The sequence below is a fragment of the Myxocyprinus asiaticus genome, chromosome 21 (assembly GCF_019703515.2).
Source record: "Myxocyprinus asiaticus isolate MX2 ecotype Aquarium Trade chromosome 21, UBuf_Myxa_2, whole genome shotgun sequence".
NCBI classification, from domain to species: domain Eukaryota; kingdom Metazoa; phylum Chordata; class Actinopteri; order Cypriniformes; family Catostomidae; genus Myxocyprinus; species Myxocyprinus asiaticus.
In genome coordinates, this window is record NC_059364.1 from 11,725,329 (window position 1) to 11,752,015 (window position 26,687).

The 26,687-nt window shown below is 38.3% G+C and overlaps 1 pseudogene; it reads left to right on the top strand.

The window, feature by feature from the left end:
* The window catches only part of LOC127411645 (synaptotagmin-16-like), a 37,674-nt pseudogene extending 12,523 nt beyond the window's left edge, over window positions 1–25,151 (top strand).
* Window positions 25,152–26,687: the final 1,536 nt, after the last annotated feature.

Below are 26,687 nucleotides of genomic sequence, written 5' to 3' on the forward strand. Positions count from 1 at the left end.
GGTTTAAATGAAAAAATATTTTCAATGTGATCTCAGACTGTTGGACCCGACTATATGTACAGTATATCTATACAGTAATACACAATGGCAATAAATTGATATAATATACATATCCTTAAGGTATATAAGTAATCAAGGAAAAATGTGGATCATGTTTCTATGGATGAGCACAGTGAAAGATGGAAAAAACTAATAGCTGACATTATGGGCTTTGTTTGATGTATGTCCAAAGCTTTTTTGACATTGTTAACCTCTGTTTATTCTGGGAATTGTGAAATTGCAAGTCCCTCTGGGTCATTGGTGTGATTAGCTGTTTTATTCCAGAATATGTACACAGGTTTTCCCCACTTCAGCATTCAACATTATATATATATAAAAACAAGTTTCATTCATCCATTTGGCCTACATATAGAAACCTATCTGCAGAATCTGAAAGTGGATCTAAACAGTGTGGAACAGACACATTTCTACAAAATTCCTCCATGGGATCGCAAAAAGCCTAAAATCCATTTGGATTTAACAAGGAGCCAAAAATCCAAAACGCATCCGAATGATTTCCATCAACAGTTTCTGGACATAAGAGCAGTATACACACAACATATCCCAATATACACAGATGGATCTAAATCTGGAAATAAAGTGGCAGCAGCTTTTGCAACAAACCAACTGTGTCAGGGTATCCGCATCCCTGACCAAAGTTCAGTTTTCACTGCAGAGGCAAATGCTCTAATACTGGCACTGAAGTTTATTGAGACTGCGCCACAACATTTTTTTTTTTTATAATAACTGATTCAAAATCATGTCTTGAAGCTACTAAAACTGAACACCCAACAATCGTGAAGATTTTATTCAAACTGTCATCACTTGAAGCAAAGAGTTTTAATATTATTTTCTGCTGGGTACCTGGACACTCAGGAATCTCCAGTAATGAACAAGCGGACAGAGCTGCAGAGAAGCACTATCTACTGAACCAGTAAAATGCCCTATACCTTCCACAGATCTGAAACCAACTCTGAATGTATATATCAAAAACAGGTGGCAGTCGGAGTGGGATCAATGTTTAAACAACAAATTATGAGAAATAAATCTTGTTGTTGGAACAAGATATGTGTTCCCTTTTTATAATCGCTGGGATCAAGTCATTTATACACGATGCTGGATAGGACATACAAGACTCACACACTAATTTTTACTATCAGGAGAAAATTCACCAAAGTGCTCATCTTGTCAGAACCCAATATCCATTAAACATATTTTACTGGACTGTCATACCTCTACATATCTGAGGAACCTGTATTATTCAGTTGATTCATTTGAAAAGGTTTTTAATCAAGTGAATCCAAATTTAGTTTTAAGGTTTTTAGGAAAAATGAATCTTAAACACCTCATTTAACTTATTTAACTATTTTAAATAACTAAACCTGGTTCCCGCCATGAATGTAGCCATAGAAGCTGGCATGGCGTACAAAATGAAAGAAAGAAACAAACAAACATGTACACAGGTTAAATACTCTTTAATTATGGTGGCTGACATCACCTTTGTATGCGTTTATGTTATACAGGTGTTCGGGTTGTGTTTGCTTGGACTGATAAGTGTTTCTGTATGTTTCTACTCCCTCACCAGTCACTCCCGAGGCGGTTGGCTTCCTGTCAGCTGTGGGCATCTTTGTCGTGTTGCTGGCCATACTCTTCCTCTTTATCAATAAGAAGCTTTGTTTCGCTCGTGTGGGAGGGCTTCCCTGCTTCGAACAGTATAGCCGCCGCAAACGAAGAGACCGTGCTGGGATACACCAAGGACTGGGTAAGTGTCTGTGGTTGTGGGGTGGAACAATTATTCTTTCCTGACTCCTTTGCTCCCTTCTGTAAATGCAGTAATTTGTTGTCAAAGCTTCTTACTTATGTGAAGTCGGATCCATTTGCTGTTTTGGCAGGACTTTCTGACTTATAAATGTACCTTCAAATATAAAATCAAATATAAAGGTAAACAATTCAGGTGGTCTTAAAATGAGTCTTTTGGCTGTGATCTACAATCATTTTTTGTTACCTTTAACAGCAATTAATAATGAGTATTTTCTTTGTGCTACTCAAATCAACCAATCAGGTATTTATTTCCAGGGACCGGGTGACCTTTGCTCCTTACAATGATTTTGTGTGTGATTCCTGTATCCATGTAAAAACAATTGTTCTTGCACAAACAGCACTTTCGACGTATGCTTCAGGGTGCGTCAGAGTTCTGTTTATGTTTATATTGCGAAAATGACAGACTGACTGCTCATTATCCAGCTTATTACACAACTAATTGCCAAATAAGTAAATGGACAAAAAATATTGGTTTGAGTTGAAATAATTGTATTAGCTTATTTGTAGACATCGCAGACTGATACGAAAAATAGGAAAGATGACCCTGTCATGTGTGGTCATTATTTAGAAATAGCAGACCACTGGATAGCACAATTGATCATTCTGGATTGAGTATTCCAGAGAGCCATGTAATAAAGAAAATATATTTTATATATACAGCATATATATTACTCAGTATTTGAGATTTTTTTTTATTATGTGAGAAGAAAGAGACCACAGTATGATACGACAGCAACATGATCACACGTGAAGTTGGCATGTTGTTTCTGAGAGTTCCAGTACCCTATAGGATCAGACATATGCTGACTCACTGACTAGCAGCATCTCCCATCAGACATTTACATTTATTCATTTGGCAGGTGCTTTTATCCAAAGTGACTTACAACATGAGGAAGGATACAACATAGAGTAAGTGATTCTTAAGGAGACAACAAGGGCATTTTTGGTTCAGCTCAAGTGTGTTTACCTTCCCTTGTGGTGCGACTGGAAGCGCATTGAATCAGCAGTCCCGAGTTCGGATTCTGCATTAAAACCAGGAACTTAGTGCGCTCACATAATCAGTGACAAGCACAAAGAATGCTGTGATTGACCAATCAGAATCAAGTGTTCCAGAGAGCTGTGTAACAACAAATAGTCCTCTAGCATTGGTATTACATGCACTGAACCACACACACACATACTCAATGTGCTCAATGGGTTATACCTTGATCTGTTCATTCTTGGAAATCACATTTAAATCACACACTTACATATGAATAAACTCTGCACTTTTCGGTTAGACTACACAATGTGTGACTCAAACACAGACACACACATTGTACATATTAACAATCCATATGTAAGCTGGGTGTTGGAGGAAATGTTTTGCTGTGGCATTTAAAAAGCAGCTCCCTGAGCAAACATTCAGTCAGTCTGTGCTATGAGAGGTCCTCGAGACAAATGTTTTGCATTCAGGTGCTGCTGAACTGGTGTGACTGAAGGTTTATTGTATGTAGATTATTGGTAAGATTCTGCAGGAGCTCTAAATGGAGGAGTAATTGATTGTTCTTTCCACTGCTGGTAAGTGTTTGGACGTGCAGTTTTTGTCAGGTAGCCAAAGCCAGTTAACCTTAATACAAATTCTGTTTGTGGACAAATGGTTGTTAGTTGCACTAATGAAGTGAATACAAAGAGTTTTTTTTTTTTTAAGAGATTGTTTTTGTTTCTACCACAATAACAATATGTGGGACTTCACTGGGTCTTCTGACCATCTGAAAACAGATCTGTTTTTTGTTGTCACCAAAAGTGTTCAGAACATTTTGCAAAGAATCTTTACCGAAGAAAAAAGTTTTGAAATCTTATGGAATGGCAGACGTCCCCAAGTCAGGTATCCCAGCTTTCTCTTCATGGCTCGCTCAGGTGTCAGACGCCATCTCCAGTAGCTTCCGGGGCCTTGGCCAAAATGGAGCTGTTGAGTCGAAGTCCGACTCCTTTAACCCTCAGGACTCCGATGTGGATTTGAAACAGAACTTGATTGGTGCTGGAGTGGATGTATCCTCCATGGATCCACAAGAGAGGCTGGAAGCCCTTCAAGCCCAGCTGACAATGCGCAATCTGGGCAGCAGGTTCGATTCCGTCCCCTCTGCCACACGTCTCACTCCCATCAGTGAAGAGACAGATGAGCTGGAAAGCAGGAGGAGTCGGCTGGCTTCACGCTACTCTAGCACTGGTAAGATGTCGGTTGGCAGTTTTTAGTCCGTATTCTTAGTCCATGTTTGTTAAGATCGGTATTTGAGTTACTGACTGCTGTCCGTTCATTTAGTAATCTATTTTTGTTTGAAAATGGATGTGGATGTGGCCACAGTTTAGACATTTTTGGTGTTTTTGTTCTTGTCACAAACTGGTTACCTGAATACTAGTTTATAAAATTTGTAGATTAATATTTTAATAAAAAATTGTAATCAAATAACCTGTTTCTCTCAGAAATACATCACATTATGGAAGTAAAGTAGGTTGTGAGCAACATTTAATGTTGACTTAATAAATTAAAATATGAGATTTGGAATATATAGCGTGTAATGCATATAATACTGTATATTTATTAAAGCTGAAGTGTGTAATTTCTGCGACACTAGGGCTACCGAACATTGTTTTCAAACAGCTTTATGAATACGCCCCCATCTGTTATTGGTCCAAGTAAATAGATAGTCCCGCCCCCCACTCACACCATTGGTTAAGTCAGTGTTGTTATGTCGGGCTGGACAGGTCGCTCAAACCAACATAGCAATTTTTATAGTGCCACAGAGACACAGTGTTTACAGTTTTAGAGAAAATTAACCAACAAATGGTTTACTGATAGTTGACTGAATATTATTCTGGGATAAGAAAAAGATTTTTAACTCCAAAAAAGTTACACAATTTAGCTTTAAGTTTTTAAGGAAAATAGGTAATTATTCTTTGAAGCTTTACATTCTTCATCTGGATTGTGACTGACCGAATCAGTGAATTTCTGTTTAATGACTTTTAATCGTGTTGAGCTTTGCTGACTCACGTGTGTGTGTGTGTGTGTGTGTGTGTGTGTGTGTGTGTGTGTGTTTGTCTTTTTGGATATTTAATATAATCAGTAAACTGAGAACACACCCTCCCAAAGCAAACACGACAGTCATTAAATGTACACACAAATACACTGTACGCAAACACACATTTAAAATACACACACCTTTTTTCACTCCATGTACACACGCAGCAAATATACATTGTCTGCTATACACACTGTCTTACACCTAGATCATCTGATGTTCTCTGGCACACACACACACACACACACCTTGACAGACAGAACTCTATTTAATTACTTATTCTGCATACACGTTTAAACTTGTTCATGCCACTTTTACCATGAATTGGTCTCATGGTTGATGGCTTTATAAAGAGTGTCCATAATGAGTTACACTGATATACAGTTGTTTTATAGAAGCACAAATAAGAATTCCTTTGGGTAACAGTGTATACAGAATAAGAAGCAGCCATGTCGGGGTCTAATGGGGCTTTTCCACTGCACGGTAGAGCTCAACTCGACTCGACTCTGCTCGCTTTTTGGGGGTTATCCACTGTGGATAGTACCTGGTATCTGGTACTTTTTTTTAGTACCACCTCGGTCGAGGTTCCAAGCGAGCCGAGCCAATACTAAATGTGACGTCAAATCCCTGAAGATCACTGATTGGTCAGAGAGAATCTATAAGCTAGATGGCAGGTTATCTTACCTACGTGCGTCGTCGAGCTAACACAGTGATGTACTCGTCTGCGCTTTGGTGTATGATTTCCCAAACTCTCCTGTTTTTTTTAGCGGTATTTTTGTCTTGCTGCCGTCAGCCTCTTTTGAAACAAAGTTTGTCGTCTTGCTGTGAAAAACAGCCACATACCGAGAATCAAGAACACCATTAGTTTGATATCCCCCATTGCTCCTTTGTTGTGTGTTTGTGTCACGTTTAAGATGATGTCACGGCAGTAGAGGCAGCGCAACTATGACGATCAGCCTATATTCCCACCCACGTTGAGGCTGCAGTGGAAAAGCAAGCTCAGAAAAGTAAAGCGAGCAGATTCGAGTCGAGTCGAACTATAACATGCAGTGGAAAAGTGCCATAAGTGTGTAGCTTACAGTGTCTATTGTGTGTGCAAATTCACAATATGACTGAGTGTGTAGTTTGTGTTAGTAAGTGTAGTTTTGATTGTGGAGTCTCTGTATCCGGACCGAAGGACATTTCAATCCGGACCGAGATCTAAATCTTTGTGTTAGTTATCTGACACCTGGCCAAGTGACTGTGTAAGCATACGTGTATTCTTGCATGGGAATGAAGCGTGCTCAGCTTCTCTCTATTTCTCTCTAGAGCAGGAAAATAGCGTGGCCAGCGCTACGCAATAATTCCCTAGTGCTGAACGCACTTTTATTCCTGCTCTCTATACGTTGCCTCTTTCCCCGCTGAAGAGGTGCAGCATAAAGCCTAATTTACTGTACATAGTTGCAGGCGTGGTTATTTTAACAACATTATCGGAGACAACACTACAGATACTGGCATATTTCACTTAAACACACTGCAGAAAACCAAAATGAAGCAAAGTGAAACTATCTTCATCTATCTGATATGTGATTCAGATGGTTCAGCTAAGCCAGGTCTGTGTCAGGACAAGTTAACATGGCGCCTTTAGACAATAACGTCTAAATTTAGCTTTATTAATCAGCATGTTAAGAGTCTTTCATAATAAATAGACTTTTGTTCTAATTTTGTGAAAATTAATCAGATGTCATCATGGCACGGGTGGCAAGGAATGCCTATTTACACTTAAAGGTGCAGTATGTAAGATTCAGAAACCCTGATATTAATGACACCTGTGGCTGTTAAGTGAACTGCAGCCAGCTACCTGTTGCTCGTGCTCGTGCATACACTCCATAGGGACCCGAGCCAGCGAGCATCGACCAAAACAATGACGTAACGTACAAAGAGGCTGAACGTGATTCACCGGCATCATGCTGACAGATGAGGTAGCATAATTAAAATTACACAGTTATGATTGTTTTACTACAAACTTTGAAACCAAACTGAAACTACTTATCAGCTAACATAGCATACTGATACACACATACAGCTACATACTACCGAACTATACCAGAAAGTTTACTGTTGCACTGCAGTTATGTTGCACTATTGTATGTTTTGTATGTCATAAGTTGTACAACGATCAAGAAACCAGCATATTTGCTTAAATTTATCCTGTATACCTGACTTTTAGTATAAAGAGAAGATCGTTGAAATTATTTGAAAGTTACGAAGCAAGGTAGCTTGCAATTCGTCAGCGTTAGCAGGCAAGATCAAGTTAGCTAAAATTACACAGATCAATCCTTATGGCACTATATTTCACATGCTTTGCAGTTATGTAAGCTTACCTGTCCAATAAGAAGAACGCCAATTCAGGGTCGGTTTTGATCCCCAAAACCGAACGAATGCCGATGTTCACTCTAGTTTTCGCTCGACTACGATCACGTTCCCGCTTATCCAGACAGGATTCAGTAGATACATTTTTTTTTTTTTTTTTTTTTTGTCTTACTCTGAGTTTGCGTAGGAGTCGGTGTTGTGCTGGGAGCCGGACGTTTGCTGGATTCCATCACTAAGATAACGTTACGTAGTGTCGCAGTTTGTTGTGGCTGTTGAATAGCGGAAGAGAAGCGATTACTGAGGCAAGGCTCTCGGGAGCGTGCATAAACGTCACATCCTTTGGATTTTTCTGGCAAAAGCGACCCGCTCCCTTCGCATGAAAATCAGTCTACAGGCCTTAATAGGCAATCTAGGAAGTCTAGGAAGGGCTCATTTTTTAAGTTGCTTTACAAGCCATTCACACATTGGCTAAAAAAAAAAGTGAATGAAAATTGTTACATATTGCACCTTTAAATTAAGCAAACAGTATTTTAATGTTTCACTGTTGTTATGTAAATTGTTTGTTTGTTTGTTAGTAGATTCTCACTTTAAATAGCACCTATTATGGTTTTTAAACATGCCAAATTTGGTTTTACATGCATCCAAGGTCAAAAAACACTTTAATTTGCTCATAATTTAAATTGCAGCATTACCTTTTTTTTCCCAGTGTCAAAAACGACTCGTTCAATGATCCGTTCTAAAGGATTCATTCTAAACTCCTTTCAGAGAGCCTACTCTGCTCTGATTGGTCAGATGTCCCAGTCTGTTGTGATTGGTCTACCGCTTAGTGTAGTGTTTGTGGGCAGGTCAAAGCTGTTCGCGAGCAGCCAATGAAGACCAGAGGCAGGTTTTTTGTGACCAAATTACATAGGTTATTACAGGAAGTAAGTCTGGAATTACTTACGACTCATTTCAGGTGTTCAGAATCGGTTCTTTCTTTTGGGAGTCAGTAACTCCATTTGTCGTGCACTTTGATTTTTGAGACTTTTTTTACATTCACAAACAGCTATATAACATTACATGAAAGGTAATATTTGGAAAAACCATAATAGGTGCTCTTTAAGGAAAATATAAAAATGGTCCTTTAAGACTTTTACATTTTTATTAAAAATAAAATTCAGGGGACACCCCTGAACCCCCATTTTTTTATCTGTCAAAATGCCTCCTATGTCCCATATATTCTGAATGTAATAATATTTAAACACAAAAACTGGACTGCTGTCATTCAGTTTCAAAATGAACTGTTGATCTTATTTATGATTTCGTTAGAGTGGACTGACTTTTCTTGAAAGGGTCTTTGGAACTGCATAGCATAGCAACACTCTACAAACCACTCAGAACACCTTAGCAACTCACTGGCAACAATCCACAGCACCCTAGCATTTTGGTGGCATGTTTTGTATAACCTGTTGTTTTCTGTTCCTATCTGTGTGTGTCCAGTGAATAGTTACGGCGATGACGAGGAGATTTCCAGCTCTTCAGACAGCGAGGATGAGTTAGCAAAGCAGTTTGAGATCTCTGTGTCCCGCTCGCAAAGCTTCCGTTCAGGGGTCATTGATCTCAACACACAGAGTCCACCGGGACATCAGCACAAATTTGAACGTTTGCTTTCTGACCAGGAGGAGGGAAGCACAGAGCCATCTGACTGTGAAGGTACACACACACACACACACACACTCACAGAGACTGTTTCCACATCGTCCTCTTTGCTCAAATATTTATATGTAAAGATTTCCTGTTTCAGTGGCATGCCCAAAATTAAAGGCTTATAACACTACCAAAAAACAAAGAGGCTCATTTGTTTGGTATAATTTTAAAGAAAACTTTTCGGAGTGTCTCTTTACACTAAGTGCAAATAGCCCATCATGTTGGCAGAGGCTATTTACACTAACTCCACCCACCACTCAGACCAAACTCAAGACAGCCACAACAGGTTTATTTGGGGTCAACTGCTGATCAAATGAAGGCGGGCATATTTGAATTTTTTGCAGTGGGGCAGAGACATTAAACTGGTTAACGGGTTAGACATTTAGTGGATTAAGAGATTAGATTACTAAGTGACTATTTGCGCTTCAGTAGTCTGGTGGAAATACAGGATTTTACGACAAACTGCGCCCCTATGTGCAGCTGTAGTAGCTCTGGGTGTAACGACGGTATGTGTATGTGTTTTCATGCTGGAGATCCAAGATTCAAATCCTTGACATACTTTTTCCCATGTCTCTACTCTATATATTTTCTATAATACTACTTATAGTAATATATAAAAGAAGTTCCTCGCAGTGATTTGGTCATAGATTTGGTTGAGAGAAGGATTTGTTCCGGATGGTTTTACTGTAGTAATATTGTAGTAACCATGTATTTTGGTGGAAACTATATAGTTCTGATGTACTAACTATGTATGTTGTTAATAGTAGTTAATAGTAGCCAAGTTTAATGTTGTGGTTACTATTATTTTACTAGAAAAAATACAATGGTGATACTGTGGTTACTGTAGTAAAACCATGGTTAATTTTTGTAGGGTTAGGGGTAGGGGTTGGTGTAGGGTGTATGTGGGACTCCAAATAAACACAATAAAATATGCTGCAGTGATGCCACTGTACTGTATGTTAGTAGTTAAACAAGGGTGTAAGAGTATCTGCCACTATTTGCACTAGAGTGCAAATAGCATCTATCGCTATTTGAACTTAGTGCAAACAGCCTCTGCCAAAACTTTTCAAAAAATTTTAATAATATGGATTATGATAAATTATGAGGCTTTCAGCCTAAGAAACTGCTGAAAAATCACATAAAAACTTGAGCCAAAATTTTTTTTTCTTATTTTTCTAATTTGACATGATCACACACTGGGTGTGACAAAGGTACGGTAGCTCCAAAAACTGATTTTGTTTTGTTCCCAATCATGTCAACTGTAACTAAGTAAAAGTTTGTGTTGATACGACAAAGCAATCAAAAGTTATAGCATTACAAATATAATTTATCCTAGTGTGCAAAAATGTCTCCAAGTGTCCAAAAGCCTCTCCAAACAAATAAAACGTCATATTTTACATAACTAATTACAAAACAATGACTAAAGGTATGCTCTCTCCAAAGCATGCAGACATGAGTAACGAGATCTCATTCAGTTCTTTTCTGTGTCATTTGAGCCATCATTGTGTTTTTGTCATGCACTTGGCGCCATCTCCTGGTGGGCATATGTAATTAGAGTGAACGATCCTCTCTGCCCATATTTGGATGACTTCCACCTCTTGTTGCAGCATTCTGAATTCTGATAATATTGCTTTAGTGTTCCATGGCGCTGGATAACGTTCTACATCATTTCCGATGAAGTCATCTGATCCAGGAAAGCTATCGTGTTTTCAGCCAGATATCACATTATGCGCTGTGTGCACATTGTGCTTTGTGTGGATTATCTAATGGTCTGTGCATCCAATTACGTTGTGTGGGGCTTGTTTTAACAGGAATCCCCTCCTCTAAGTAATGGTATGTGATATTTTGTTGTTCTGTTTATTGTTGTTAAAACGCGGCTTATAAGCAACACCTGTTTACATGTAACATGTATGTCAAAGACTTGTACTTATCTATTACTCACTATATTTTGTCCAACGACATATGACACTTGGCTGTCTGATCAGTTTGATGTTTTTACTGATTACAATCATTTGTACAGTGCAAAATTATTTGTCTGCAAATTTCAAAGCACTTGTTCAGTTTTTGTCATAATGCCTACATGCATTGTAAAGAACAGCTTCTAAGCTTTCAAACTGTACCTATTTTGTGTTGGTCAAGACTGTAGTTATTAATATTTTGATAATAACGTTTTTCTCACGGGCCCACCAGCGGGGGCTGATCCAAGGTTAAAGGGTTAAGGAGATAATTAACACCTTTAGTACAATTGAAAATTGACTGTGGTCTTGTCTGAGACCATAAGCCAACGTTCAAATTAAGATGAAGTTTTGAGATCCAGACTTAGGCTAAGGCCACATTTATATGTTCATGAGAGGTCTCAAGGCCAAGATTTTAAACTGATATCGCATGATACTGTAAACTACAATTTGTGTGTGAACTACACTTACTGTAAATCTGTAAAAAATTATTTCTTACTATTTGAATATTTGAGTGCTGATGTATCACCTCACCAAAGACCTATATTTCAGAAGGTGTAATACAAACCCAGACGCCTTTTATAAATATTTGCAAATTACAATGCATGCCATGTAACGCTTTATTCCCCTAACAATAAGTCAACAACCCTGATCTCTTACTGACTGTAAGCTGTACTGTGAAGTGACGACAAAGCCATTTTTCAACTACATCCATTCAATTCTTGTTCTATGGAGCTACATTTTTCAGAATGTAAATCACAACATCAGTTGTTGTGCAAAAGCATCTCTCTGGTTGCCTTGATTATAGAGTGACTGGACCTGTCTGCAGGTAATTGGCTGCTGCTGAGGATTAGAACAGTTTGTTCCTTGAATGAGATTCCATTCAATGAAATTCATGGAGTCACACAAGACAAGCACTTAAGGCCTTAAATTACTATCATTATCATCTGTGGAATATCAGCTTCGGGAAGTCTGATTAGCCAAAGGAGATTGTCCTACAATTATGATATCCTTCAGAGATGTCAATAAAATTGCACTTGCTAAATGTTCAGTGTGTTTATTTTCACCACAGTGTGTGTCAGGGAAAGTGTGTCTTTTAAGCAAGACCTTTCTGTATGTGTGTGTCTATGTGTCTATTCGTTCATTTAATCATAAGTCAAAAGATTTCAATATTAACTCAAATATTTCTCATCAAATTATCTGGGCTATGCAATCCACATATTATCACTATACACTCCTACTTTATGTCAAAAATGGTCTCATTTAGTTTTAGTTTTATTTCTTTTAAAGTTGAACTCAGTAATTTTTTCCTCATTCAAAAAGTTTAACTCCTAAAGACATGAATTGTAATTTTGCAATATATGTTGGAAATCATGACAACTTACATTAAAATGAAGACTCCAGTCATATCAGTAATCTTATAAAAGCTGTTTTATTCTACATGGAAATAGAGGTCTGCACGGGCCTTAAAATGAAACCCGACCCATACCCGAGACCGAGTGGACCGACCCTACCCAGCCCAAATGATACCGTCAGATTTTAAGTCCGAACCTGAAATCACTTACTATCTAATTTCTTCTCCCAGCAAGTACTGTTGCAATAGGCTGTATTTTATGTAAGCATATAGGCAACATTCGTAACAGTGCTGAAACAGTGAACATACACAGTTTTAACCAGGCACAGGAGCCCCTTAGTACACTAGAGCAGAAGGGGAAAAAAGCATTGCCTTACAGTTTATGCGCTGAAACATGCAGAACAATGTAGAATAAAAGAAACATTGCAACAGTACCCTCTTGGTGCAGAACAATCTGGAATAATATGAAACACTGCCTATAGTCCCTTCTATGCAGCCTGAACTTGTTCAGATTGTTGACTTTTGTGACAGCTTCTCTGAAAACAATCTGTACGCAGCGCAAAGAATGAAAGGTGCATGTGTCTCAACATGCGTTTTTGACAGTTTGAAGTTCTTTTTAAATTGTCATGGTGTTTAAAATGTGCCGGTCCTACACGAGACGCAAGAAAAAGAAGGACGCGGTGTAAATGTCAAAGACATTCGTCCAGCATGTGTTTACATAGGAAAACGATGGGAAAACAGAACAGATGCATGCAAAAACAAGTTCAGTGTGAACGGCCCCTAACTCGTCTGTTCGCTCGTGTCTGTGAGTGAGAGCGTGTGCGCGAAACAAGTTCGGTAAGCCTGTTTATTTTTTCATTCATACAAACCCGACCTGAACCCGAAGTCCTACTTGAAAAACTGACCGAACCCAGCCCGAAGCCCGTCGAGTTCTCAGGTCCCATCAGGCCCTGGTCGGGTTACAAACCTCTACATGATGAGGGTCCATTAAGTCCGAGCAGGGGTGGACTAGGAAGAGAAATTGGCCCTGTATTTTACATAGAACCTGGCCCTAAAGTTGTTGAGGGGGAGTGCGGGGGATAAGGTTGTCGCTGTCCTTTTCTGCATATCGTGGCCTCCTTCGATATATCGCAGCGCCATTTTGCGGCCCTCTTCAGCCAGTCGCAGCCCGTTCGGAATAACGCGGCTTCCCGTTTCAGCTTATTGCCACCCGTTCGGCCCTGTTTCGCAGCCATCACATGGGGAAAAGTCCCGGTTCACCCTATGGGCAGTCCGCCCCTGCTTCCGACCAACTTTTGAGCAATACATTTTTTCCTCAGTGCTGCATGCCCTTCATTCACTCGAACACATTTTTATTCTGTCCTGTTCTCCTCTCTCTCTCTCTCTCTCTCTTTCTGTTTAGAAACTGAGAGAATCAGTCTACAGGGTTTCCAAGATCCCCTCTCGTCCAGGCGACGTAAAGGTTCAGAGCTGAGAGACACCCTATCAGAGGGTCCTCTTCCTGAGGGCCGAACCTTTACAGACCCCCTCTCTATGATGGTGGAGCAGATTTCTGTGGGGTCCCAGGACACAGGGGACATTCTGCAGGCCCTACCCAGGGAGGGCAGTCGGCTGGGCTGCGTGGGGCACCAACACCACAAAGGAGTCTGGCAGTGGACAATCACGGTTATGACAACAGCGAGGCTACAGATTACTCCACATGGAGCCCTGAGGTGTGTGTGAGTGCACGTTTGTGCATTTCTGTTAGTCAGAGCGTAACCTCATGCGACCCCATGTCCACATGGATGTTGTATTTTTTTGCTTCGCTATACACAACGCATAATTTAAATTAATAAAAACTGACTGAATACTGTTTACAAGACTCTAGACTGTCATGTAAAGGGTCAACTTCTGCCGCACAACAAGTCAGGTGACACAACAGCATGCCGTCGATTTTTTTTTTTTTTTGTGGCAACAAAAGTGCCTCTGGTAAGAAGTTTTTTCATTGAAACCTGTTTTGTTGTATAGAGTAGTGTCTCTAGTTTCGTTTGATGTGCTTTAAAAAATCTGAAAATGTTTTGCGCGTCAGCACGCTGATAATCATAATGTCTACATACACTATATTGCCAAAAGTATTCGCTCATCTGCCTTTAGACGCATATGAACTTAAGTGACATCCCATTCTTAATCCATGGGGTTTAATATGACGTCGGCCCACCCTTTGCAGCTATAACAGCTTCAACTCTTCTGGGAAGGCTTTCCACAAGGTTTAGGAGTGTGTTTATGGGAATTTTTGACCATTCTTCCAGAAGCGCATTTGTGAGGTCAGACACTGATGTTGGACGAGAAGGCCTGGCTCACAGTCCTTGCTCTAATTCATCCCAAAGGTGCTCTATCGGGTTGAGGTCAGGACTCTGTGCAGGCCAGTCAAGTTCTTCCACACCAAACTCGCTCATCCATGTCTTTATGGACCTTGCTTTGTGCACTGGTGCGCAGTCATGTTGGAACTGGAAGGGGCCATCCCCAAACTGTTCCCACAAAGTTGAGAGCATGGAATTGTCCAAAATCTCTTGGTATGCTGAAGCATTCAGATTTCCTTTCACTGGAACTAAGGGGCCAAGCCCAGCTCCTGAAAAACAAGCCCACACCATAATCCCCCCTCCACCAAACTTCACAGTTGGCACAATGCAGTCAGACAAGTACCGTTCTCCTGGCAACCGTCAAACCCAGACTAGTCCATCAGATTGCCAGATGGAGAAGTGTGATTCGTCACTCCAGAGAACGCGTCTCCACTGCTCTAGAGTCCAGTGGCGGCGTGCTTTACACCACTGCATCTGACGCTTTGCATTGCACTTGGTGATGTATGGCTTGGATGCAGCTGCTCGGCCATGGAAACCCATTCCATGAAGCTCTCTACGCACTGTTCTTGAGCTAATCTGAAGGCCACATGAACTTTGGAGGTCTGTAGCGATTGACTCTGCAGAAAGTTGGCGACCTCTGCGCACTATGCGCCTCAGCATCCGCTGACCCCGCTCTGTCATTTTGCATGGCCTACCACTTCGTGGCTGAGTTGCTGTCATTCCCAATCGCTTCCACTTTGTTATAATACCACTGACAGTTGACTGTGGAATATTTAGTAGCGAGGAAATTTCACAACTGGACTCGTTGCACAGGTAGCATCCTATCACAGTACCACGCTGGAATTCACTGAGCTCCTGAGAGCTCAACAGATGTTTGTAGAAGCAGTCTGCATGCCTAGGTGCTTCATTTTATACACCTGTGGCCATGGAAGTGATTGGAACACCTGAATTCAATTATTTGGATGGGTGAGCGAATACTTTTGGCAATATAGTGTATGTGGACACTGGCACCGCATTTCCTCAAAAGAAGAAAAAACATGTTAGTTATTTTGAATAACTTTCAACTCTAACACATCTGTGGGTCATTTAGCTTCATTTTAATATACATCTTGTTATGTTTAATTTTGTTATCTCTGTGCAATATGATTCATTACTTTAAATAAGAATTATTTATTCAGCTTCACAGAAAATCAGCTGTAATGTCTGTAATGCCTCAAAAACATGAATAACCAACACTCCTGGAAACATATAAAAAAAATCAGACTTTCTATAGCTTAGTGTTATTTAAAGTTTTACAATGTAGTCTCGCTGTCCACATATGTGAACATGAATTTTTAGGAAAACTATTTGCTGTAGAAAAAAAAAAACAATAATGCAGCAGTCACACTCTTGTCTCAGGAAGCTAATAATTTCTTACAATCTCTTACAAAGTTATTTTCTTTTTTTTTTTCTTTGCAAAAATCCTAAAATTTTGGTTAGGATTGTGTTATAAACCCCTAACCCTAAACATAAAACTTCTGCTATTTATTAATTCAGCCTGGACTGACTCCATTCAAACTTTTTAGAGATTTCGAGAACTTTAAACTTCATAATATATGCTACAGAAATAAAAGAATAAAGTCTGTCTCTTATAATCTCCCATTGATTTACATTGATAGAATCAACAGCATGCAAAATATCACTGTCAGCAGTGCTGGGCAGATTACTTGTGAATTGTAATCAGGTACTGGTTACAAATTGCATGACAAAAAATGCAATCTGTAACGTAATTTCGTAGATTACATTTTTGGGGTAATCTAATCCGATTACTTTTGGATTACTTTCAACCTAATTCTGTTTTATTTTATGTCACATGCATTTGAGTAGGATAATCATTTTAACATAAAAGTACAAAGAGGAAGAAAATGTTTTCCATTCTTTATTACTAAAAAAAAAGAGCCTCAAAAAAAGAGCTCCTTATGACATTTTTAAAAAGTGCATGAAACAATACATAAATTAAATAAACATTAAATCTAAAAGCAATGACTGTGCATGGCCAAAGTTTATAATTTAAAACACTGAGACATTAAGTTAATTTTAAGTGCATAAAACAAAAGCAGCATTACGAACATTAATAACCATAAAGTCAACATAAAACAATCATAAAATGAACGAAAATTAATGACTATGAAATCAACAGCAATGATGTTGCCTAGGTCAGAGCTTTCATCTAAAAACACGGAAACACTTTTAATCCTTATTGCTTACTGATAGTCCATCGCCTATTCCAAAGCTGATATTATCTTTTGTACAGCAAGAATAATCTAAAAGAATAGAATCTTACTGTTGTAACATAAAAGGAGCACATGCTCAAAATGTTCATCTGTGAGACTATTGCGCTTCCGGGTAAGAATATGATGATATTTATATGAAAATGATCAATAAATTATTAACAATTTACTGCCATTGCCTTGTTAATATGTAATCATGTAATCTATAATAAAGTAACCGTAGTCCGATTATGAGTATTTTAAAATGAAATTGAATCCAATTACAATACTTGATTTTTGTAATCTGATTACATGTAAACCATTACTACACAGCACTGATTGTCAGTGATAACGTTTCTTGCACTAAATTGCGATTGGTCATGTCTTGCTTGCATATATTAAACCATTTATAGCTGCCTTTGACACCTGCAAAGTGACTTTGATGATGCATTTAATATACATTGAGCTAAAGGCCAATTATAAACCTATCTAAAATTTAACAGAATTTTTTGCTGCCTTGCAAGCAATAATATTTGTTATTGTTATACACTGGTATTTTTTTTTTTTTTTTTTTTTTTGCTGTATATTTAAACTTTTCCATTCGTAATTAGATCCTCTGGCTCTCTCTAAGTCTCTTTCTCTCTCCTTATCTCTCGTTCTCTTCTGAAACTCTTCATTCTACTGTGACAACTAAATTATAATGAATATTCAAGGATTGCTTGCGCTCTATCTGTATTAGTTTGCCACAGTAAAATCTTCATCCAGTTGGAGAGGTGTGAGAGAGTGGGAAGTGTGTGCGTGATCTTTGTGTTTACATATAGTGGGGTCCAAAATCCTGAGACCACTAGGGAAAATTCTGTTTTGCATTTTTCTAATTTAATACAATTTATTAAATTACAACTTTTATTATCAGTTTAAAAATTTGGGTTAAAAAAGCTGAATTGAAAAATGAACATGAATTTTTGAATTTATTAGTATTTGGCATGTCTTTTTGCCTTTTACTTTAATGAAAACATGCACTCGAGCTGACATGGACAAATTTGTGCAAAACCTGATAATCCATGTTATCCCAACATGATTTGAAAATGTTCCAAAGAGCATCTTGTGTGTTTTAGTGAACGCAAGTAAATCTGACCTTTTGTACAAGGGGAGTTAACATGGTTAATGTCACAAATTTGCTTATTTGATTACTAGTGACCTATAAATAGTGTAGAATCTTAAATATTTCTTATTCATTTTATGTCCAAATGTTACTTTGTTTTCAAATTTTCAAAATCCTAAAACTTTGTTGATTTCCACATTTAAATTAGATTTGGAATCACAGACTCTCAAAGTGGTTTCAGACTTATGGACCCCACTTTAAACATTTTTCATATTTGCGTGTATGTATTTTTTTCATCTATGTGACAGTAAGGCTATGCATACCCATATGTGTCTCTCTCCAACAGCTTGAGCAACCTCCATCCCACTCTCTGAGCTCTTCCTCTCGCGGGCACATATCAAAATGTGGTGACCTCATAATTGCCCTTGACTACCGGGCTGAAACCCACAGGCTCCTGGTCACCGTGGTGATGGCCCAAGGCATTCCAGACAAGGCACGGAGTGGCATGGACTCCTGGCAGGTTCACGTGGTGCTGTTACCAGGGAAACGTCAGCGGCACAAGACGGCAGTACAGAAAGGTTCCATGCCGCGGTTTGAGGAGACCTTCCGGTTCTCACATCTAGAACCAGGGGATCTGGGTTCCTCGGCACTGCGGTTCCGCCTGTACGCACTGGGGAAGATGAACAGAGAGAGGAGGATGGGAGAGGCCATGTACAGGCTTAACAGACTCAGACACATGGAACAACTCGAGATCACACTGGTGCTCGAGCCACGCAGTAACCTCAAGGTGTGTGTATCACTTCTATTTTAACTGCCTCACAATAACCTAAATTTAATGTGTTTTTTTAAAGAAAAGGAGGGACAATTTGAAGTAAAGTTTTGTGGTTATCAACATTATGCCACAAATACTATTGATTGAGCTTAAAGGAATAGTTCACCCCAAAATGAAAATTGTCTTACATACTCACCTAAATGCCATCCCAGATGTATATGACTTTCTTTCTTCTGCTGAACACACAAAGATTTTTATAAGAATATCTCAGCTTTGTAGGTCCATACAATGCAAGTGAATGGTGGCCAGAACTTTTAAGGTTTAAAAAGCACATAAAGGCAGCATAAAAGTAATCCACACATCTTCAGTGGTTAAATCCATGTCTTCAGAAGTGATATGATTGGTGTGGGTGAGAAACAGATCAATATTTAAGTCCTTTTTTACTATAAATTCTGCACCCTGCCCAGTAAGTGGCGATATACACAAAGTATGCAAATTGCCAAAAACAAAATAAGAAGAATGTGAAAGTGGAGATTTATAGTAAAAAAGGACTTAAATATTGATCTGTTTCTCACCCACACCTATCATATAACTTCTGAAGACATGGATTTAACCACTGGTGCCATATGGATTCATTTTATGATGCCTTTATTTGATTTCTGGCCTTCATTCACTTGCATTTTATGGACCTACAGAGCTGAGATATTTTCTTAAAATCTTCGTTTGTGTTCAGCAGAAGATAGAAAGTCACACATGTGGGATGGCATGAAAGTGAGTAAATGATGAGAGAATTTTCATTTTTGGGTGAACTATCCCTTTAACTTGTATTGAACCTGAAATATTCTTTTAAACATATTTGACTACTCATTTATTAAAAAATACTAAATATACTAATAATACTATATATATATATACAATCTATAAATTCAGTATTCTATGAACTTACAGTACAAAGGATATTTGTAAATAATGGTCTCTAAAGTTGTACATACAGTACAGTAGGGATATTTTGAAGTTGTCACTTTGATATTGTACTCATCAGTGTCCATCCAAATGTAAAAAAAAATAAAATACTGATAACTAATTAGATCACATTGGCATTTGATTATGTTTGCATCAGAAGTGAGACAAAAAGTACAAAAAATGTACATTACTGTCTATTCTCTATCTTCCGGCCTCTTTGCAGACAGTAGACTCTCAGTTGTCTTTCAGTGCACAGAGTGACAGTGCTTCCTCTAGTCAGTCTGTGTCTCACGGTGGAAATCCAGAACTGCTGCTGGGTTTATCATATAATGCCACCACAGGACGATTGTCAGTGGAGATCATTAAAGGCAGTCACTTCCGTAACTTTGCACTCAACAGACCTCCAGGTAAACAAACTCACATGCATGCATCCAGTCACACACACCAATTGGACATTGGGCTCAGAAACACTTTTGTAGGCATCATTAGACCATCAGGAATGACTCTTGAGCAAATAACCATTTGTAGAACTCTTTGATATTGATTCAGAGTGAATATGCTGCAATAAATCTCTTCTACAAGAATGAAGTGCATGGACACACACACCCATACACTTTTAATAGTCTTTCTGAGTGTCTCATCCTCACACATTGTGGATCAAGCGTCTGTCTATTAGAGTTCATGCTGTCTGTAGGAGTCTTAATCTGTCACAGAGTCACATCTCACAATAATTCTGACAGTAACTGGCATTTACAGGGCACTTAATCGATCACAGAGACCCAGATTGTCTTTCACACTCCTCTCACCTCAAGTCGATGAGTCACTACTGGAGCAAAACCACACACACACACACACACACACACACACACACACAAACATACAGATCAATACTAACAAGGAGTGTGTTAAATGGTGGAGAAGAAAGGGCACATGCTGTGTTGCTGTGTTACAGTTTTGAATTACAGTGCTGTGCCATAGTCTCACAAAAAAATACTATATTACATTAAAGAGATTCTACTGAGAATCACCATTGTGAATAAAGGCGAATAATGCTTTAAACATTTGACTAGTAAAAACACTACTTGAATATCTCAATACATTTCACGAGTGTCATACTCTTTATTACTAGCCTAAATTCAAGACTCGATTACTCGTTTTTGTGTGTTAGAGTACTCAACGACAAAAATGACTAGAAATCCCCATTCCTAATTCTTTTATCTTTTTCTGGTATACTGTGTGGTGGTTGCACATTTTTGCTCTGGAGAACTGCCCTTAGAAAAGCAATTTTTCAATCAAAAAATATTTAATTAAATATAATTAAAAGTTGTTAGTGAGTAAACTTTCATTTTATATAAACATTTACATCATATTTATTGAATATTTATTATTTGTATGTAATGAGGACTTGCTTAAATGTGTTCGTTGCTTAGAAGCAACATTGTGGGACAGTTGAATGGATATAGCTCACCTGTGTGGTGATTACACACATGCAGCCACTATAGCAAATATTGAGGTTGTTATATGTTCTGTTTTTAATTTAGATTTTTCTTGTATTATCTATTATTAAACTATCTGCTTTTTAAAATATTTACTTTACATTTAAGTTAAATTAAAGTTTGCCTAGGAGACAGCACATAGTCTTTAATGCTAACATTTAGTCTTATAAAATTGTTTAACAGCATTGTTTATTGCTTTATTTTTTTTACATTTTTAGAATTCTGACAGCCACAAAATGTATAGTCACTCATTTTCACTTCAAATATTTAAATAAATATTGATTAATTTAGTCTTTGATTATATATTTTTTTTATTCGTACAAAGTTGCCTCCAAGCAACATACCTAAAATTATTAAATTCAATTATTATTTTTCTAATTTTGCTTTTTATTTTAGGAATGAGGTTCATTTTATGTGAGAAAAGTGAATCAACCATTGTTTAAAACAGTGATTTCATAATGGGTGCAATAGAGGGTTAAAGGGATAGTTCACCCAAAAATGAAAATGCTCTCATCATTTACTCTTTTCTTTTGCTGAACACAAACTATTTTTTAAAAGAATATTTCACCTCTGTAGGTCCATACAATGCAAATGTATGGGTACCAAATTTTTTAAGCTCCAAAAGGACATAAAGGCAGCATAAAAGTAATCCATATGATTCCAGTGGTTAAATCCATGTCTTCAGAAGCAATATGATAAGTGTGGTTGAGAAACAGACCAATATTTAAGTCCTTTTTTACTATCAGTCTTCTTTTGTTTTCGGTGATTCACATTGTTAGTGCATATATCCACATATTAGGCAGGGAGGAGAATTAATAGTACAAAAAGACTTAAATATTTATATTTTTTTCACCTACACCTATCATATTGCTTCTGAAGATATGGATTTAACCACTGGAGTCGTATGGATTACTTTTATGCTGCCTTTATGTGCATTTTGGAGCTTCATAATTTTGGTACCCATTGACTTGCATTGTATGGACCTACAGAGCTGAGATATTCCTCTAAAAATCTTCGTTTGTGTTCAGTGGAAGGAAGAAAGTCAAACACATCTATGATGGCATGAAGATGAGTAAATGATGCAAATATTTTCCTTTTTGGTTAACTTCCCCTTTAAGTGACATCTTTCCAGTAGAGGATACAGTATAGTTAGCATGTAAACAGTAGAAGAATGTGTTGTAAACAATAACAGAATGGAACACAATAGCTAAGTTAACATGTATTTCACATCATAGCTGTTACTGTGCTATGTGTTTTATCACAGTTGGAATGCTGTATCGACCAATCAACATGTCACGTGTGTTGCAGAGATGAGGACCCAAATGCAGAGATAAAAACCAAAATACTTTATATACCAAACAAACTCCCACGAGGGTCAAACATAAACAACCCCGAAGGGGACAAAAGGGTAATTCAGGCTGGGGCAGAAGGGAACAAGGAATTAGGACCGACTGGACCGAGAACGGGAACAGGGATCAGGAACAAAAGGAGCATTAGGAAAAACATACAGGACTGACTGGAGAACAAGACTGGCACTGGACAGCACACACGAGGAGACTAAAATAGGGAGAGAAATCAAGCGGGTTAATAAAGGGCAGGTGTTACTAATGAAACAATAATGAGCAAACAAGGTGGCAGGGTGTGATGTAAGACAAAGAAGCACGCGGCGATACAGAAACAATAACAAAGCCGCGTATTCTCACAAGAAGGCAAAACATCCGACTGGCATAAGCGCACATCGCCAAGACATTGAGGCATATACACTCATGCCAATCGACAAACAAGATGAGAGAAGACACTTGTGTGAGAGTTCAGCCACACACACACCCGACACCTTACCGAAGTGACCGAACCTCAGCACAAACATGAAGACAGCTTGCGACCCGGGTGCGTGGCGCAAAGCGAATGCAACGCGCGTCTGCGAGAAACAGTCACAAAGACCAACATAGATTATTGACACGAGTGCATGTAGCCAAGATGGCACAAGCACGATGCACCCACAACAATAACAGACAGACAAGGTGTATGAATGTCTGGGTCCCAACACAGACCGGAACCGAACAAACAGGAAGTCAGGACCCAGACACCATACTCCAGACATGAAACACAACAGACAGAAGAGTGTGTTGCAGGGAATAAAACAGAGACTGCGCACTCACACAAAGACAGACATGGGCAGATAATGCCACGGTCCTGTCAGACCAAAACCCAGACTGACAGAGAGACAGGACCATGACACAACATCCAGGACTGAAATTATCCATTTTATAATTTTGTGTTATAGTGTTGTGTTACAGTGCTGTGTTGAGTTGGTAGGTGATAATAAGGGCAGAAGAATGCAACTTTTGTTGATTTGTCACATACTGGCATTGTGTAATTTTCATGAGGTTATGTTTAACAACATACTGTAGATTGTTTCACAAACACCTAACTTTTCACTCCCTCTCTCAGATACATTTGGTAAGCTTACTTTGTTGAACACCATGGGACAAGAGATCTCCCGCTGTAAGACATCCATCCGCCGCAGTCAGCCAAATCCTGTCTTCAAGGAGACGTTCGTCTTCCAGGTGGCGCTGTTCCAACTCTCTGATGTCACATTAATGGTCTCCATGTACAACCGCCGGAACATGAAACGCAAGGAGATGATTGGCTGGGTGGCTCTGGGCCAGAACAGCAGCGGAGAAGAGGAACTTCTTCACTGGCAGGACATGAAGGAGAGCGGAAACCAACAGGTCTGCCGCTGGCACACCCTACTGGAGGCTTAGAGGAGAGAGAGAGGGAGAAATGTATGATTCCATTTTATGGAAATATAATCGCACTACCTAAAATGTGTTCAGGATATTCCTTTTGGGAGAAAGAGCCAGACAATAGAAAGCAAGGTCAAATATACCCATGAATGAAAGGAAATGAACAAGCAACTTTTTAACAATATCATACAAAGACTGGTTATGAAGATAAGACATGCAGTTGTGAAAATCTTGCAAGTACCTACAATCACAAAGAAAACACCCACACACCACTTTTTCCCCCTAAGATAACTTAATACAGCCTCTTATCTGATCTCCAGGATATGACCTCAGTGTAATGCAGACTACTCTCTTCAATCCATGCAGCAGCCAATCAAAACAAATTATTGACAGAGTCACAGTGATTGTCGCCTAGCGATTTCATGAATGGAGGTTTGATGTGGAATAATTAAATGCCTTTCTTCAGCTGATTTTAAGCCTCAAGTTTATACTCACATCAGGAATAGTATGTGAAAATTGGTGAGTTTCTAAGAGATCAAACGTTTAATGAGCAGAGAACTGATAGTTGAACACATGCACTTTCATTCTGTACATGCTCTCTTACTAATGGCACTAAAGCTGTTTCTTTTTATAACATTTTTATCTATGTTCAAAACATGCTGTAATTTATAGTCATAATGGGTAGTAGTGAGTAAATAAAAGTATTTTCTCCCTGGATAAGATCCATCCCCTTAACTTTTGTTTTGCTGGTTAGAAGAGGACTCTCACTCTGCAAATGACTTAACAAAGCTTAATTTTTAGAAATTATAAAATGTCAGTACCCTTTTTACCAACAGTTATGCTTTGATGAGTATCACACAGATAGTTACACTAACCACTGATTTTCTGTACACACAACACAGACACTTATGCATGTCTAAGACATTGCCAAGTCCAGAAAACTTATTCTGAAAATCATAACACTGTCCACATGACATTAAATCCAAACTCTTTTTTTTTAATGCATGCTTGTAATGCTCTATGCATTTAAAGAGCCCACTCAAATCTATATGGTTTTTTTATTTATAGCCAGTGGTTTTGGAGATTATAGCATGGACAACATTACAGATGCATCCTCAGTGTTCTAAAATCAATAGTGCTTGTTCTGCATGCTTTCAAATACAGAGTGGTTTTTGAAGATAAATGCATATATTTTTGTCTGTCATTAAAAACATCTCTAAGACACTGCTGTTGCAATGCCTTGTTTTATGTCTGATATTTATTATTTGTGTAACTCAGATTATACGTTGCTCTTAGTGAATCAAAATGTGTATACGGTAAATGATATTCTGGCAGAGAAAATTTACAGTATACTGTAACCAACCATTTGATCTCATCTAGTGATCAGGCTGTTTGGATCAAAGTGACAGGTTGTCTGAAAACTTTGCCAGAACAGCATGTGTCTGTGTAATTTTTCCCACCCTGCACCATTTGCTTATGAGAGCTGAAGAATCGCTTATGCTCCATGGAGATAGTTAAGCTTGGAGATGTGACGTTAAAAGACCATTTGACAGGGATACTCAAATTTAAGAGCTTTCAATGCATCAAATATTTTCAATATTTGTCATAATTATAAAATACTTTAGTTATGAGAGTAAAGACTACACAAGGTTTACCCACAAATGTCAACGTTTTGGCAGAGAGAGGCACTGATTGTAGGAGTTGTACTTTAGGTGCATGAGACCTATGAAACCATTCTGAAGTGAAAATAATTATCATAACATGGTCACTACGGTCATGGAAAACCTGGAAATATTAGGGAATTTTAAAATGGTGATATCCAAGCCTGGAAAAGTAATGAAAAATTAAAGAAATCTTACAAAAATTAGAATTTCAACAGTGATTTTATATATATAAAATCACTGTTGAAATTCTAATTTTTGTATATATATTTATATATATATATATATATATATATATATATATATATATATATATATAGTGGCAAGAAAAAGTATGTACTCCCTTTGGAATTAGCTGCTTTCTGCATTAATTGGTTATAAAATGTGATCTCATCTTCATCAAAGTCACAAGTATAGACAAAGCACAATGTGCTTAAGCAAACAGCACACAATTATAATCTGCCATTTACATTTATTCATTTGGCAGACACTTTTATCCAAAGTGACTTACAAAAGAGGAATACATTATTCCTCATCCATGTCTTTATTGAACACATCCCATTAAACATTTACAGTGCTGTGGAAAAAGTAAGTGAACCCTTGGATTTAATAACTGGTTGATTCTCCTTTGTCAGCAATAACCTCAACCAAGTGTTTCCAACCAAGCTGCAGATTAGACCTGCACAACGTTCAGAAGGAATTTTGAATCATTCTTCCTTACAGAATTGCTTCAGCTCGGCCATATTCTTAAGATGTTTGGTGTGAATGGCTCTCTTGAGGTCATTCCACAGCATCTCTATTGGGTTACTGTCTGGGTTCTGACTGGGCCACTCCAAAAGGTAGATTTTTTTTTTAAGCCATTCTGTAGAGGATTAAGTTAGATGTTTAGGGTCATTGTCCTGCTGCATCATTCAACTTCTACTGAGCTTCAGCTGGTGCACAGCGACTCTGACATTATCCTGTAGAATATCTTGATAAACTTGGGAATTAATTTTTCCCTTGATAATGGCAAGCGATCCAGGCCCCGAAACAGCAAAGCTGTCCCAAATCATGATGCTCCCTCCACCGTACCTCACCGTTATTTTCATGTTG